Here is an 18015-nt window from a genome sequence, read left to right as displayed (position 1 = left end):
CACAACGACATGGACACTTTAACTTTCCGACTAGAGGTAACAACATTCTGGACAATGTCTTCACCATACACAAAGGAGCCTACAAAGCCTACCCCCTCCCCCACCTAGGAGCTTCGGACCACTCCACTATTATGTTAATGCCCGCATACAGGCCACTTGTCAAAGTCGTCAAACCAGTCAAGAAGCAGATAAGGGTGTGGCCTGATGGGTCGTCAGAGGCAATCAAAGACTGCTTCTCCAACACTGACTAGAACATGTTCAGACAAGCGGCCACCTACAACAACAACACCGACCTCCAAGAATACACAGACTCTGTTACCTCCTACATGAGGAAGTGCATGGATGATGTGACTTCACCAGATCTGTCACCATCCTGGCCAACCAGAAGCCATGGCTGACGGGTGAAGTCCACAGGCTCCTTCGGGCTCGGAACGCTGCCTACAAAGCTGGCGATGAGCTGGGCCTGAGAACAGCCAGGGCCAACCTGTCACGTGGCATCAGGATGGCCAAGAGACAGCACTCCAGGAGGATCGCCAACCACTTCAGAGACAGCAGAGACACCAGGAACCTGTGGCGTGGGATACAGACCATCACAGACTACAAGCCCTCTCCACAGACCTGTGAGAACTCCACCACTCTGCTGAATCAGCTGAACGACTTCTTCGCCCGCTTCGAGGCAGACAACAGCACTCCAGCACAGAAGACCCCACCATCTCCCGGCGAACAGGTGCTGACACTGTCCCAGGACAGCGTGAGGCGATCCCTCAGAGGGACCAACCCACGAAAAGCCCCGGGTCCCGACGGCATTCCTGGCCGTGTTCTGAGAGACTGCGCTGTGGAGCTCACAGATGTCTTCACGGACATCTTCAACACATCTCTGAGCCAGGCTGTTGTGCCCACGTGCCTCAAAGCCACCACCATTATCCCGGTCCCTAAGAAGTCGTCCGTTTTCTCATTAATTTAGGGTCACAAGGGTCACGCAGGAGCTCCTCCCAAATGCTCATTTGCATAAAACCCAACCGCATTGGTAGATCTTCCGTTTACACGCTGACATTTAACAAATGCTAAATGGAAATAATATTCGTGATTGATGGCAAAATTGATGATGCACATTTTTGCTGTCCTGCACCATTTAAGGGTTGGGGGGTTGGGAGGGGGGCACCCGGCTCATTGTGAGGAAAGAAGGTCTCACAAAAGAGGCACAAATGCTCCATGCGACAAAGACGGGCAGCGGCGCTCAACTGCCACGGCGACCATTCAACGGCATTCCAGCCATCGTGGGACCCCCGCACACAAACACCCCCACAATATCCAGCCACCAGGGAAAAGAGCTCCATCCAACAAAACATACCCCCCCCCCCCCTTTATCTCCAGCTTGTATGGAGACGGGAAGCAAAGAACTCCCCTAACTCACCCGCTCCTGCATACTCTGAGTGAGGCAGGGAGAGGGGATGAGGGTGGAGGGGGGTTTCAGAGTGCTGGCATTTGGCACGAACAGACGCTCACAAAGCCCCCCGGGACCCCCGAGATGAAGAAGAAGTGTGGGGGAGGGTAGAGATGCACAGCGAGGACTGGGGGGGTTGCAGTCATGCCGTTTCCAAGCAGGCAGCCTGTGGAGTGAAAGGGGGGGGAGGGCGCTCGGGGAGAATGTGAACAAAACGAAGAGAGAGAGATGGTCTCCCCCATCCTCCCCCCTTCCTCCATGTAGAAGTCAGTGTGCTTGGCAGAGAGGTCAGCCGCTGCAGCGGGAGAAGCGCACCCCCCCCACCCCCTTTCAAAAATTTACATGGAATGCTCATCTGCCAAATCCAAGGCGCTCGCTTATCAGATGCAAATAACAGACATGACATGTCGGGAATATGAACGCCTTGTGCCGCTTCTTGCGTCACATCATGCCATGTCTGTCAAAGCAATTGAGATTACCGTATTTCCCGATGTATAAGGCGCACCGGAGTATAAAACCCAGCCCTAATGAATGGTGGATTTTCAAACTCTTTTCCATATATAAGTTGCAACGGTCTATAAGGCGCACATTCAATGAATGAAACAAGTTTTCCAAATATAATATAGAAATATATAATGGTTTTCTGGTCGACTCAACACCAGACTGAGTCTTCAGGGATGACTGAAGAAAATTAATGATGACATTCGGAATATGGAAAACTGATGAGAAGCAGACTTGGTTGATATTAGAGACCGTCAATTTCATTGTACGGTCCATTTAAATGGCCAATATTTGATTACCGTATTTTCCGGTGTATATGCGTCACCCAAAAGCCTTGATTTTCTTCCAAAGATGATCAGGCGCCTTATACGCAGGTGCGCCTTATATGTGAGGTTATATTGAGCCACATCAGGTCTCACAACTATTAGCGACTCCATTTACCCCCTTGTAGAAGAAGTATTGCGTAACCCCAGCCTCTACTGTAGAACCTTATAATGTGGTGTGCCTTATACCGTAAAGTCTCGTTATATCGATATTGGTTATATTGATAATACTGCTTATTACGATACTATTTTCATTTCCCGGCAAATTTCTAGTCTTTTTATGTATAATTACAGTAAAGTCTCGTTATATCGATATTCTCGGGAGTTAGAAAAAATGTCGATATATCCGTCCTGTGCCGAACTGCATTAAAAAAAGCCGCCAAAAGAGGGCATCCAAGCGCCATATAAGCTGGCCATGAGCTCGCCATTTTGTGCATCTTTTTTGGGGGGGTGAGAGATGTTCCCCCAATGTTGCCTCAAAATGGCACATATAATTCTTTATTCGATTGCAAACATGTATGCTTTCCTTTTCAGAACTACAGTGTATTTGAATCATATTCATAACGTAACAAGAAAGCATACTATCCGAATCTGAAGCCATTGTTTGGATTCACAAGCAATGCAAGACGTCTTGGCGTGAAATCATTTTTATTGGTGTTTTAAATTTTAATAAAAAGTGACATCGGTTGTCCTTTAATACACAGTATGGAATGTACAGTAATTTTCAAAATCATCACGCTTCAGCAGACAAAACAAGTAACGTTGCAAAAAACGATTGCATTCATATACAGTACAGTGGGCATGTCTATAACACAACAGGGAAACTGCAACGCGTACATCTTACTGTATTATGTATGCAATTTAAAAAAGTCATCAATCTTCTTCTGCTTCCCATTTTTACCTTTTAACACAAACACTTCAATCTCGTCTGCTACACACGAGCTGGCGTCTGCTACTCGGGAGCTGGTCACGTAACAAATTTACGTGACCAAGTCATGTGACCAAGTTGACCAATGGCGCGACCGATACAGATTTCGATAATGGTGGTACTGTATAGAAACCGCTAAGCAAATATCGATTCATCTTAAATATCTTTTGTATCGATATAAACATAGCAAAATGGCAGGCGGGAGATGAAAAAGAGCACCGGAGTAACCGGATTACCGTAAAAACCACGAATAGTACTAAATGGAACTAATTATACATAAAAAGTCTAGAAATGTGCACGGGAAACAAGAATAGTGTCATAATTAGCAGTATTATCAATATAAATGATATCAATATAACGAGACGTTACTGTAGTTCCATTTAGTATGATACATGGTTATTATGATAATCCGGTTACTACGGTGCTCTTTTTCATCACCCGCCGGCCATTTTGCTATGTTTATATCGATACAAAAGCAGTTTAAGGTGAATCGATATTTGCTTAGGGGTTTCTATACAGTACCACCATTATCGAAATCTGTACCAGTCACATGACCAGCTTCCGTGTCTTGCGCAGTGTAGTAGACGCCAACCTGAGAGCAGGGACCTATCATAACAGAGTCCGGCACCGCCGTGTCTGGACAGTAGGGATATATATATGTAGGGTCTTAACTACCAGTAAGACTTTAGTTTGCTGACAAAGTTTCTTGGATAAGAAGTGAAACGTCCGACATCTTCAAAGAAGTACAGATAACGGTTGAAACCTTTTCATCGATGGACTACTCCTGTACGACTGGGAGCTTACACAGAAGAGTGCGTTATAAAAATAATAAATGCCGTTTTTATTTAATGCATAAGTTTATTTTTCACTTCACTACAGTACAAAAGCATGCTCGATACGCAATCCATGAACCCAATTAGAAAATTACATGCCATAAAAAAAGGTCCCCAATTTATTGCCCCCGCTTCGTGCAGTACGGCACAGGATAGGACATATCGATAGTAAGGTTATATCGATTTTTTTCTGACTCCCAAGAATATCGATATAATGAGACTTTACTGTATTTGGAAAACATTTCTATTTGCATTTTATATTTGGAAAGCTTTTTTTCGTTCATTGAAGGTGCGCCTTTTCGTCTGGTGCACCTTTTATATGGAAACATTTGGAAATACACCATTCATTGGGGGTGCATCTTATACTCCCGTGCGCCGTATACACTGGAAAATATATGTCAATCATTGAAGGTGAGCCTCATTGTCAGGTGCGCATTATATATGGAAAATGTTTGAAAAGACGCCATTCATTGGGGGTGCGCCTTATACTCTGGTGCGCCTTATACACCGGAAAATACGGTATGTCAATCATTGAAGGTGAGCTTTATTGTCAGGTGCGCCTTATGTATGGAACACTTTTAAAAACACGGCATTCATTGGGGCTGCACCTTATACTCCGGTGCGCATTACACACTGTAAAATACGATAATCCTCAATCGTGTCTATTCTTTTATCGCTGTGTATCTTCAGATTGATAAATGCATAATGTGCACATGCGCTGTCTGCATTTCCGCTTTTGTTAGTGTTTATTTTATTTATTTATAATGTCATATAATATATGGCGTAATACTGCTTTTATACAGGAAGTGTCAGCATTTATAAGGGCAGCGATGAGCCAAGGTATGGCATTTAGTTGTCATCATTCTTTTTATTTTTTCCACCAGTCGATTTTCAAAGTCAAAAAAGTCAGCTTTATTGTCAAATATGCGGTTTTGTATCTCTGTCGATGCTGCAGTCATCAGAGAGAAAGCTGCCCAGGTATTTGAAAGAGTCTACTATTGCTAGTGAATATAACACCATCTCCAATAAGCCACTAGCAATAGTAGACTCTTTCAAATACCTAGGCAGCTTTCTCTCTGATGACTGCAGCATCGACAGAGATACAAAACCGGATCAAACAGGCATCAGCATCTTTTGGCAGAGGAGAGTCTTTCAAAACAAAGATATCAAGCTCCACACCAAGACTGCAGTTTATCGGGCTGTTGTTGTGTCAACCCTCCTCTACAGTTGCGAAGCATGGACCCTGTACAGTCGCCGCCTCAGGATGCTTGAGGCCTTCCACATCAAGTGCCTACAATACATCCTTGGGCTATCCTGGAGAGACAGAGTCCCCCACACTGAAATACTCAGCAAAACCAACTGCACCAGTGTGGAAGCTACAGTCACCCAGCACCAACTTCGCTGCCAGAAGAGCGCTTGACACGTAAGGTGCTTTATGGCCAGCTCCATCTCGTCCGTCGCCTGGCAGGAGGCCCCAAAAAACGCTATAAAGACCAGGTGAAGACTGCCATGAAAAAATGCGGCCTGAACCCGATCGACCCAACTGGAGGACATTGCAGCTCAACGCACCATCTGGCGGCAGCTCCTTCAACAAGGCATACAAGACATTGTAGCAGTAGAGGAATGAGCATGCCCGCCACGAGGCCTGCAATTGGTGCGCTGTATTGGATTGGATTTGCCTTTATTAGTCTCACAGTGGAGAAATTTACATTTCACAGCAGCAAAGTTATGAAAGTAATGAAAGTAGAAAAACAAAATACATGAGCGGCTGGAAAGGCAGCCACTCTCGCGGCGCCGTCTTGAAGTCAAAAGAACAAAAAATAATAAAAATAAATAACATGACAACACAAAGACACAGAGAGTCATTCATTCTGAAGCACTTTCTGTACCCTCTTTATAACACAAAGCAGTTCCACATGAAAGAGGAGAGGATCAAAGCGTCTCTTCACCAGTGGATCAGGGACATCATGGTGGAATGTGCACGTCGACGACAAGCTAAATGTTGAAAGCAAACACGCAGCTGTAGCATCCATTGACGAAGAGATTGTCTCACATCTCCTGTCCCACATAAATCCACTTTAATTCCAAGCCGCGACAGTTCCACATACACATCGGCCCTCCTTCTTATCGCGGGCTCCTCAAGCCATGTAATCATCCAGCCGCAGATTGTCCAAAAGCACCGACCTTCCGCTGAACAAAGCGGGGCTGTGAAGATGCTGCCCATTACAGCCGCAAAAAAGCACAATGGCCCCTGTGGTGTCCAGCGATGATAGTCGAATGGCACCGACATTCCTCCCCTTCAAAAACAGCACTGGCATATTCATGCTGTCGAAAAGGCGCAACTGCTCAGCACAGTCTCCTCCTTGATGAATGTCGTGGTCAAAAATGCTGAAAAACAATCCGTATCCATTGCACACGACGCACAACAACAGAAAGTGACAAAAGAAAACACGAAAGAATACAAAACCAACAACAAAAAGCAAGGCTCATGAGAGCACTTGCTGACGGCTGCCTACTCGGGCGCCATCTTGGACTCCTTGTTGCATGTAGCATTCGATGTCACGGCCTTATGCCAACAACGTGGCACACTAGCATCGAGAGCATTAAAAATGTTTGTAGATTAGAAATATAGATTTTAGACAAATGATGTTTTTTTTTATTTGCAATTTAGAAATAACATGCTCCAATGAATGTATTTTGGTTTATTCCAATCAGTTTTGTATACTTGGGCAATCTAGTTAAATCTGGCCATTTTAGACTTTGGCCCCCTTTTCAGACAAAACCCTTTTTTTAATTTCCCAGATGCATCCTTGCATGTGTTCAAAATATACAGATTGATCCAAACAGCCAGATACAGGAATAAAAGTGGCAGCAATTGTAATCTCAGAATTTGAAAATGTTTCAATGCTATTTATTGGAATTCTTGTCAGCAATAAGGACAGTGATCATTTAGTTCTTTGCATTGAATAGAGCAGATCAAGCCATTAACCAATATTGGCGGTTATGGCAAAAAAAAACAAAAAAAAACATGTAACAGTATTTCCAAAAGTGCCACAAATGACAATCAATAAATAAAAAGAAAGAAACATGATTAACATCTCAAAATGTAATTTTTGTTTTTGCAGGATCAAAGTCATTGGATGAGATATGAGATGGAGAGATCTGAGAAGACTCAACCACAAATGTCAACCAAGGTATAAGGACCGCATTTGACTGAATGCAACGTTCGCTGAACTATAGTCTGCCACAAATGAAATGAAGTTAAACTTAACTTTATCGACACTGTTTTAAAAAAACTTGCGACTTCAGTTACAGTGTCAAATCCTTAGACTTCAGCCACCTGCACATTGTGACACATAATATCTGAAGAGAGTAAGCCATTTATGCTGTAACCAAACATGCTTTCATTGGCAGTTGATTTGATGTTTTTTTTCGTTTGTTTTTCAGATAAATCACAAAGAGAGCTCCAATGATGACAACAGCCATGACCACACTTCTAGTGATGTTGGTCATAGTGCAAGTGTCCCTGAGCTCCAGAGGCTGGTCAGTATCATCATAAGAATCTATCGTGCTTAATCTATTGCAAATTCCCCCATTGTGGGACTATTAAAGGGTTTCTGATTCTTATTCTATTAATCATATATATATGGGGAAAACACATTTCTTGGTATGTTTTGAATAGCTATTAGATTCTTATTCACTCTCATATTATATATTATGAGAATAATAAAAGATACCATGAAATCACTGGACGGTATCATACATACATACAGCGAGAGAGGGAAAATGCTTTTCAAGAGAAATTAAAGCAACACTTCGATAGGCTGCATCGCTTATGGTCCAACTAGCGTATCTTCAAAACAATTGTCTTCCTATTACAATGTCTAATATGAGAATGAGCATGCTGAAGTTCAGAATTTGCACCAGAGAGATCTTTTGAAATTGTTTCTTTCAATGTTTCAACTGTTCTATGGCAATTCGCAAAAGTGTGTAGCAAATAAACTGATGTGTGTGTATATATATATATATATATATATATATATATATATATATATATATATATATATATATATATATATATATATATATATATATATATATATATTACTATATATATATATTTATATATATATAGTAAAGTCTCGTTATATCGATATTCTCGGGAGTTGGAAAAAATGTCGATATAACCGGACTATCGATATATCCGATCCTGCGCCGAACTGCATTAACAAAAGCCGCCAAAAGAGGGCAGCCAAGCGCCATATAAGAAACGGAGCTGGCCATGAGCTCCCATTTTGTGCCTCTTTTTTTTGGGGGGTGAGAGATGTTCCCCCAATGTTGCCTCAAAATGGCACATATAATTCTTTAATGATTGCAAACATGTATGCTTTCATCTTCAGAACTACATTGTATTTGAATCATATTCATAACTGGATGTGTAACAAGAAAACATATTATCTGAATCTGAAGCCATTGTTTGGATTCACAAGCAATGCAAGCCGTCTTGGTGTGAAGTCATTTTTATTGGTGTTTTGCATTTGAATAAAAAGTGACATCGGTTGTCCTTTAATACACAGTATGGAATATTAATAATTTTCAACATCATCACGCTTCAGCAGACAAAACAAGAAACATTGTTGCAAAAAACGATTGCATTCATATACAGTACAGTGGGCATGTACATAACACAACAGGGAAACTGCAACGCTTACATCTTACTGTATTATGTATACAATTTAAAAAAGTCATCAATCTTCTTCTGTTTCCCATTTTTACCTTTTAACAGAAACACTTCAATCTCGTCTGCTACACACGAGCTAGCGTCTGTATATATATATATATAAGAAAATGTAGCTTTGTTCTAGCAACTTAGATTGAAAATTGAGAAAATGAAAACATTGTCATTTAGGTCCGATCTGCCAGGTTGTTAGTCAATATGTAATTAAAAGACAAGAGATATTTTCCATAGATTAAATATACAAATCTAAAAACTACACAAAGAGCACACCAAGTGTTGGAACTCAGCACATTTATGAAACAAAAATTTGCTGGCAGCACCAATGGGATGTAATTCACAGCTAAATAATAAAGAATAGCACATTGTAAAGTTCAATACTGGATGCAGTCAAACTTTTGGTTGTGACAGAACCTGGCAGACCTACATCTGGTGCTTGATTATTCTGTCGGATATCATGTCAGAAAATGGAAGGGGGCTTGGACCCAGTTGTGCATGTGAACAAAATATTTCACAATTTATGTGTTCAAAATTTAGAATTGTCAAAAAATATACGATCATGGCTCCTGCAAAACACAATTGCCGACCTTACAGGCTCTAAATATTGTCTCTTGAAAAAAATAAGCGCCACCTGCTGGTAGTTTTGGTTTGACATGATTCGTTAAGTCCCCACAGAGTTGTGAAAAACCTGGAAAAATTAAATCAGGAATTATGACATTTTAAAGTGATTTCTAAGTGAGCACAGGGTAAAAAAAATGCGCAGATTGTCCAAAAGCACCGACCTTCCGCTGAACAAAGCGGGGCTGTGAAGATGCTGCCCATTACAGCCGCAAAAAAGCACAATGGCCCCTGTGGTGTCCAGCGATGATAGTCGAATGGCACCGACATTCCTCCCCTTCAAAAACAGCACTGGCATATTCATGCTGTCGAAAAGGCGCAACTGCTCAGCACAGTCTCCTCCTTGATGAATGTCGTGGTCAAAAATGCTGAAAAACAATCCGTATCCATTGCACACGACGCACAACAACAGAAAGTGACAAAAGAAAACACGAAAGAATACAAAACCAACAACAAAAAGCAAGGCTCATGAGAGCACTTGCTGACGGCTGCCTACTCGGGCGCCATCTTGGACTCCTTGTTGCATGTAGCATTCGATGTCACGGCCTTATGCCAACAACGTGGCACACTAGCATCGAGAGCATTAAAAATGTTTGTAGATTAGAAATATAGATTTTAGACAAATGATGTTTTTTTTTATTTGCAATTTAGAAATAACATGCTCCAATGAATGTATTTTGGTTTATTCCAATCAGTTTTGTATACTTGGGCAATCTAGTTAAATCTGGCCATTTTAGACTTTGGCCCCCTTTTCAGACAAAACCCTTTTTTTAATTTCCCAGATGCATCCTTGCATGTGTTCAAAATATACAGATTGATCCAAACAGCCAGATACAGGAATAAAAGTGGCAGCAATTGTAATCTCAGAATTTGAAAATGTTTCAATGCTATTTATTGGAATTCTTGTCAGCAATAAGGACAGTGATCATTTAGTTCTTTGCATTGAATAGAGCAGATCAAGCCATTAACCAATATTGGCGGTTATGGCAAAAAAAAAACAAAAAAAACATGCAACAGTATTTCCAAAAGTGCCACAAATGACAATCAATAAATAAAAAGAAAGAAACATGATTAACATCTCAAAATGTAATTTTTGTTTTTGCAGGATCAAAGTCATTGGATGAGATATGAGATGGAGAGATCTGAGAAGACTCAACCACAAATGTCAACCAAGGTATAAGGACCGCATTTGACTGAATGCAACGTTCGCTGAACTATAGTCTGCCACAAATGAAATGAAGTTAAACTTAACTTTATCGACACTGTTTTAAAAAAACTTGCGACTTCAGTTACAGTGTCAAATCCTTAGACTTCAGCCACCTGCACATTGTGACACATAATATCTGAAGAGAGTAAGCCATTTATGCTGTAACCAAACATGCTTTCATTGGCAGTTGATTTGATGTTTTTTTTCGTTTGTTTTTCAGATAAATCACAAAGAGAGCTCCAATGATGACAACAGCCATGACCACACTTCTAGTGATGTTGGTCATAGTGCAAGTGTCCCTGAGCTCCAGAGGCTGGTCAGTATCATCATAAGAATCTATCGTGCTTAATCTATTGCAAATTCCCCCATTGTGGGACTATTAAAGGGTTTCTGATTCTTATTCTATTAATCATATATATATGGGGAAAACACATTTCTTGGTATGTTTTGAATAGCTATTAGATTCTTATTCACTCTCATATTATATATTATGAGAATAATAAAAGATACCATGAAATCACTGGACGGTATCATACATACATACAGCGAGAGAGGGAAAATGCTTTTCAAGAGAAATTAAAGCAACACTTCGATAGGCTGCATCGCTTATGGTCCAACTAGCGTATCTTCAAAACAATTGTCTTCCTATTACAATGTCTAATATGAGAATGAGCATGCTGAAGTTCAGAATTTGCACCAGAGAGATCTTTTGAAATTGTTTCTTTCAATGTTTCAACTGTTCTATGGCAATTCGCAAAAGTGTGTAGCAAATAAACTGATGTGTGTGTATATATATATATATATATATATATATATATATATATATATATATATATATATATTACTATATATATATATTTATATATATATAGTAAAGTCTCGTTATATCGATATTCTCGGGAGTTGGAAAAAATGTCGATATAACCGGACTATCGATATATCCGATCCTGCGCCGAACTGCATTAACAAAAGCCGCCAAAAGAGGGCAGCCAAGCGCCATATAAGAAACGGAGCTGGCCATGAGCTCCCATTTTGTGCCTCTTTTTTTTGGGGGGTGAGAGATGTTCCCCCAATGTTGCCTCAAAATGGCACATATAATTCTTTAATGATTGCAAACATGTATGCTTTCATCTTCAGAACTACATTGTATTTGAATCATATTCATAACTGGATGTGTAACAAGAAAACATATTATCTGAATCTGAAGCCATTGTTTGGATTCACAAGCAATGCAAGCCGTCTTGGTGTGAAGTCATTTTTATTGGTGTTTTGCATTTGAATAAAAAGTGACATCGGTTGTCCTTTAATACACAGTATGGAATATTAATAATTTTCAACATCATCACGCTTCAGCAGACAAAACAAGAAACATTGTTGCAAAAAACGATTGCATTCATATACAGTACAGTGGGCATGTACATAACACAACAGGGAAACTGCAACGCTTACATCTTACTGTATTATGTATACAATTTAAAAAAGTCATCAATCTTCTTCTGTTTCCCATTTTTACCTTTTAACAGAAACACTTCAATCTCGTCTGCTACACACGAGCTAGCGTCTGTATATATATATATATAAGAAAATGTAGCTTTGTTCTAGCAACTTAGATTGAAAATTGAGAAAATGAAAACATTGTCATTTAGGTCCGATCTGCCAGGTTGTTAGTCAATATGTAATTAAAAGACAAGAGATATTTTCCATAGATTAAATATACAAATCTAAAAACTACACAAAGAGCACACCAAGTGTTGGAACTCAGCACATTTATGAAACAAAAATTTGCTGGCAGCACCAATGGGATGTAATTCACAGCTAAATAATAAAGAATAGCACATTGTAAAGTTCAATACTGGATGCAGTCAAACTTTTGGTTGTGACAGAACCTGGCAGACCTACATCTGGTGCTTGATTATTCTGTCGGATATCATGTCAGAAAATGGAAGGGGGCTTGGACCCAGTTGTGCATGTGAACAAAATATTTCACAATTTATGTGTTCAAAATTTAGAATTGTCAAAAAATATACGATCATGGCTCCTGCAAAACACAATTGCCGACCTTACAGGCTCTAAATATTGTCTCTTGAAAAAAATAAGCGCCACCTGCTGGTAGTTTTGGTTTGACATGATTCGTTAAGTCCCCACAGAGTTGTGAAAAACCTGGAAAAATTAAATCAGGAATTATGACATTTTAAAGTGATTTCTAAGTGAGCACAGGGTAAAAAAAATGTGGGTCCTAAAATGAATTTTTTATGAGTTTCATAAATATATTTTTTCACGTTTGAAATTGGGTTCCCACGGGTCAAAAGTTTTGCACACCATGTCCCCACCATGGAGAAAAAAGGTGTATGCGTGTGTGTGCACGTGTGAGTGCGTGTTGTGTGTGTGTGTTTGTATGACTAGTCTTGTGAGGACTACTAACATTTTATACCATACGTAGTGAGGACATTTTTGACAAGTGAGGACCTTTGGGTCGGTCCTCACAAGTTTTTCATTGTAAAGGCTTCGAGAGGGTCTATAGATGCATCTATTAAGGTTTCGGAGAGGTCCTCACAAATTCACCCAAAATGATTTTTTTGGTGTGTATTTTCATTTCACTCGGATACACACACACTTTTTACTCACTGTGTGTTTGTATTTGTGGTTAATGACAGGAAAAAGTTCATACCACAAAAAGTAAAACGATATTTTAACCAAATTCACTACAAGGGCGAGGACTTTGAATGTACCCATTCAGAAACATCACTCCTGCTGTTATTCCGGTTTCAAGTAAACTTTTTATTTCTTTGATTTTAAAGAAGTTGAAGTGGGAAATGGGGTGACATTTAGTGTTCAAATTTAACACTAGTTCTTCTCTAAACTTATCAGGAACGGTGGTCCTCACTCCTTATCCGGAGTTATCCGGACCTCACAAAACTGTTGTGACAGTAATGTGTGCGTGAGTGTGTGTGTGTGTGTGTGTGTGTGTGAAGTGGGTGTGCGTGCGTGTGTGTGTGTGTGTGTGTGTGTGTGTGTGTGTGTGTGTGTGTGTGTGTGTGTGTGTGTGTGTGTGTGTGTGTGTGTGTGTGTGCAATAAGAGAAGGCGGACTGCAAAGTGAAGAAGCACTTTGGTTCCATCACAAATCCCAAATTGCTTTCATGCCTCCTGAAGACTTTTGCAGAAAGCAGACTGCAAATATGATTCATATATCGTCGACGTCGCCATGGCGGCTTTCGAACGACTGGCGGCCGGTTAAGCCTGCCATGGCGATCCATCGGACGCACGTTCGGGACCAGACCGCCCCCGTTGTGGCTTCCATGATGCTCGTCTGCAGACACATGCGAGCCAGCAACAATAACAACAGACACAGTCTAACCCCCGCGCCCCCACACACCCATCGCCATAGGAAGGTTGTGTTTGGAATTTGACATCGACGCACGGAGTGTGTGTGCGTGCGTGTGTGTGCGTGTGTGCGTGCGTGTAAGTGCGTGTGAAAGTGCGTGTGTACGTTTGTGTTACCATGACGACGTTGAAGACATCGTATTTGTAGTCTTATATTGAATGGACATCCACCTGCCTCGTCGCCATTGTTAACCTGAGCCTCGAGTTTTATTTGTTTTTTGTTGAAGACTTCAAAAGGCACAGATGGGTTGTCACCCAAACACGCACACACGCACGCGCGCGCGCACACACACGCACGCACACACACACGTGTATGTGTGCGTGTAGCTCAGAGCCGGACAGTCCCACGCGACGAGAAATGGCAGATCATTGATCACTGCTCCCCACCCCCCCACGATCAGTAATCACCTCACATCAGCTTTTCACCCGCCCACCCCTCATTTGACCTGCTGCACGACTTCATTTTGCACGAGTAGAAATACAAACGCTCATTCTTTGTCTCCACAACATCGGACTAATATTCATTCCCCCCCCCCCCCCCCCCAAAAAAAAAAAAAAAAAAGACGCATCAGGGGTTGCAGAAATCCGCCTTCGTGCTCGCTGCAACGTCGGCCTGCGCGTTTGCAACTTGGCGCGGATGGTTTGAGGGATATAAAACGGCGAGACTGACCTGCGCCTTCTGCAGAAGATCCCGATGGCAAAAACGTCCCTCCGGATGATGGAAATCCTTCACAACAGTCCTTCACAACAGTCACAGTCGGACGCTCCGACTTGCTTGCTTGCTCACCGAGTGGCCGCAACGCTCCGCTGCAAGCGTTCTCGTGTGCTGCTTCAGCGCGCTCACGACGGAGCGCGGGCGCGCGCGCGCAAGTGCGAGGATACAGCGCCGCCTGCCAGGAAGAGCAGCAAACTCACTTCAGATACTTTCACTGAACTCCATCGAGTTCGTCGTTCGAACTCGAATTCATGATTGCAAACTGGCTTGGAATAAGAATAAAGTTCTTTGAATAATAATAATAATAATAATACGTATTAATAAACAATAATGTTGATAATACTAATATAACAATAATAATAATACTATAATAATAATAATAATAATAATACAACAGGGTTCTCAAATTCAATTTACCCGGGGGCCACTGGAGGCAGAGTCTGGGTGAGGCTGGGCCGCATCAGGATTTCAACAAGAAAAGCACAGATAAAACATTCCAATGTTCTCAAAATCTTTCTTTTTAACACACAAAAAAATGAATTAAATGAATAAAATATAAATTAACCAGTAATAAATAAAGAAAATAATTATAATGACCATAAGGCAGCGATGAGAAGAATGGAGAAAAATGTCAGATGTGATGTGTGATAGAAGGGTTTCAGCGAGGACGGGGGTCGGGAACCCGCGGCTCAAGAGCCGCATGCGGCTCTTTAGCGCTGCCCTAGCGGCTCCCTGGAGCTTTTTCAAAAATGTTTGAAAATGGAAACAGACGGGGAAGGGCAGTGTCTGAAACTCATGACAAAAAGTTAGTGGACACACGGGCAGACAACTCCGGCCCGGCCATGAAGTTGCCTGCCCAATTTTTCACACCTTAAAACACATAAAGACATGTAATCGCCCCAAAAAATGTAAAGGTCTTTTTTTTAAACTAAGGCAGTAGCAACCACAAATGGAACCTTGCCTAATTTATGGTAAATATACCTTGCTCAAGATTTTGCTCCAGCTGTTGCTTAGCAACATGGCACACGCTGCAACATTTGTGTTGTGTTGCCTGCTTAACACTTCGAGGACTCCACTTTCTCAGTGGCTTTCAAAACTCTGAAGTACACTTTTGAGTCAGGGTGTAGTCCGAAGCAGGCTTCTGATTGGCTGCCGGTGCCGAGTATGCAAATTGCCAAACGAACGTTCAAAGACGCGAAAAATTATAATGTTTGTTAAATCCTCTCGCAAATTGCCAAACGAAGGTTCCTTTGGCAATTTGCATACTCGGCACCAGCAGCCAATCAGAAGCATGGTCCGGACTACACCCTGACTCAAAAGTGTACTTCAGAGTTTTGAAACCCGCTGAGAAAGTGGAGTCAACGTGGCTTGTAGTGATTTGTTTGTGGCTTTTGAGTGAAACAAACGTTTGATTAAAAAAAAAAAAAAAACACACGCTTTTTTTTCTTGAAATAGTTGTTGGCCATCCGGGCCGAGACGTTTTGTAAGTTGTCAGCCCGACGTTTTACGCCCCGGGCAGACGGGCAGACGCTATTTCAAACACTGGGGGAAATATATTTTTTGTTTTAATATGGTTTCTGTCAGTGATGTGCAGTCAGTGGAGGCAGGGGAGGCAGTGCCTCACCTGTCATCATGGAAAGCTGTCATGGAAATATCAAATGAAAAAAATAAATTAAACAGTTATATGTATTTAGTGATTTGTACTTTAAAGTTCTTGTCCATTTAACTTCACCGTTTTAGGATTTTCTTCTAAATCGCTGAATTTTCACATTTACCGTTCAAATACTAAGTACAGACGAGCAGTGAGGCACCAGCCGGCTGATCCTCACTATGGATTGCGCAATCACTATGCTTACTGTGCTGGCTTGCTCTGCAGTGAGACCGCATTGCTGTCCTTCTGCATATCGCTATTAAAGCGTTCAAACACGTTTAGTATATGAACTAAATTTCTACAGTTTAGCTGGTGTATATAATGTAGAGTCATTGTACATTATAAACACTGTACTCCAGTGTTTATTTTGTTTTATTTTTATCAAAACGCTGTGCGTAGGTGAGGCAAACAGTTCTCCCGCCTCATGACAGGCAGGGGGCGCTTGTGATTCCAGAGATACTTCTTACTCCACGTCTGCAGAATAATAGAATTAGAGACAGAAAGCTACAGTAAACAGTTAGCAAGTAAAGTGCAACACTGCAGTCATTTTTTCGTGTTGCTTGGCCTCACTTTCAGAACGGAGGATTACATATCTAAATTGAAAGAATTTTCTAAACTGGACTTTCAATCGAATCAGGAGGTAATAATTAAAGGAAGACCAACACTGGAGCTAAAAGGTTTGCTTCAGACAACGGGACACAATAATCGCTCTTTTCAGGCGGACTGGTACACACGAAAAGGCTGGCTGTGTGGATGTCCAGCAAGAACCGCCTTTTCTGCTTTTCCTGCCTTCTGTTCTCAATTTGTGACAATGTCTGGACTCAAATGGGATATTGTGACCTGAAAATTTTACAACGGAGCCTCATCAAAAATGAGCGAAGACTCAACATCAGCATCCACAATGCTAAGGTAAAGGAGACCGGCAGATTTTAAACGATCTCATCAATGCCACCTGCTTCCTTGCCAAACAACAGCTGGCATTTCGTGGAAATGATGAAAGTAAGGGCTCTGCTCATCGTGGCAACTATGTTGAACTATTACATGCTTTCGCTCAGAAAGATGACAGGCTAGCGAGTCATTTTGGGACATCCACTATATTTTCTAGCCTGTGAAACAGAATACAGAACGATTTAATTGAAGCAGTTGGTGATGTCGGCTTTCGGATGTCGGTGATGTTGATGTGTCGGGCGGCCCGGTAGTCGAGTGGTTAGCACACCGGCTGCACAGTGCAGAGGTCGCCGGTTCGCGTCCCGGTCCGGCCTCCCTGTGTGGAGTTTGCATGTTCTCCCCGGACCCGCGTGGGTTTTCTCCGGGTCCTCCGGTTTCCTCCCACACTCCAAAAACATGCATGGCAGGCAGATTGACCACTCCAAATTGTCCCTAGGTGTGAGTGTGAGAGTGACTGTTGTATGTCTTTGTGTGCCCTGCGATTGGCTGGCAACCAATTCAGGGTGTCCCCCGCCTCGTGCCCGAAGACAGCTGAGATAGGCTCCAGCAACCCCCGCGACCCTAATGAGGAATAAGCGGTACGGAAAATGAGATGAGATGAGATGAGTTGGTGATGTCATTAGAAATGACACTAAAAAGGAGATCGGTGCAGCCCCATTTGTTGCTGGAGAAGTAGACGAGATTGTCATTCTCAGAACTGAAAACATACAGTCGGAACAGGACTGATCAA

The 18015-nt window shown here is 41.8% G+C and overlaps 1 protein-coding gene across 6 annotated transcripts in view; it reads right to left on the bottom strand.

The window, feature by feature from the left end:
- The window catches only part of fat3a (FAT atypical cadherin 3a), a 173614-nt gene extending 158841 nt beyond the window's left edge, over window positions 1-14773 (bottom strand). For all 6 annotated transcript variants that reach the window (XR_016117097.1, XM_089013079.1, XM_089013080.1 and 3 more), the window contains exon 1: window positions 14642-14773. The gene's annotated coding sequence lies outside the window, so the exon portion shown is untranslated. The remainder of the gene's footprint in view (window positions 1-14641) is intronic.
- Between the last annotated feature and the right edge of the window lie 3242 nt (window positions 14774-18015).

The sequence above is a fragment of the Hippocampus bargibanti genome, linkage group LG14 (genome assembly GCF_051943395.1).
Source record: "Hippocampus bargibanti isolate YZ-2025 linkage group LG14, ASM5194339v1, whole genome shotgun sequence".
Classification (NCBI taxonomy): Eukaryota; Metazoa; Chordata; class Actinopteri; order Syngnathiformes; family Syngnathidae; genus Hippocampus; species Hippocampus bargibanti.
Note: the sequence above shows the minus strand (reverse complement) of the source record. Positions and strands in the feature narration are given on the sequence as shown.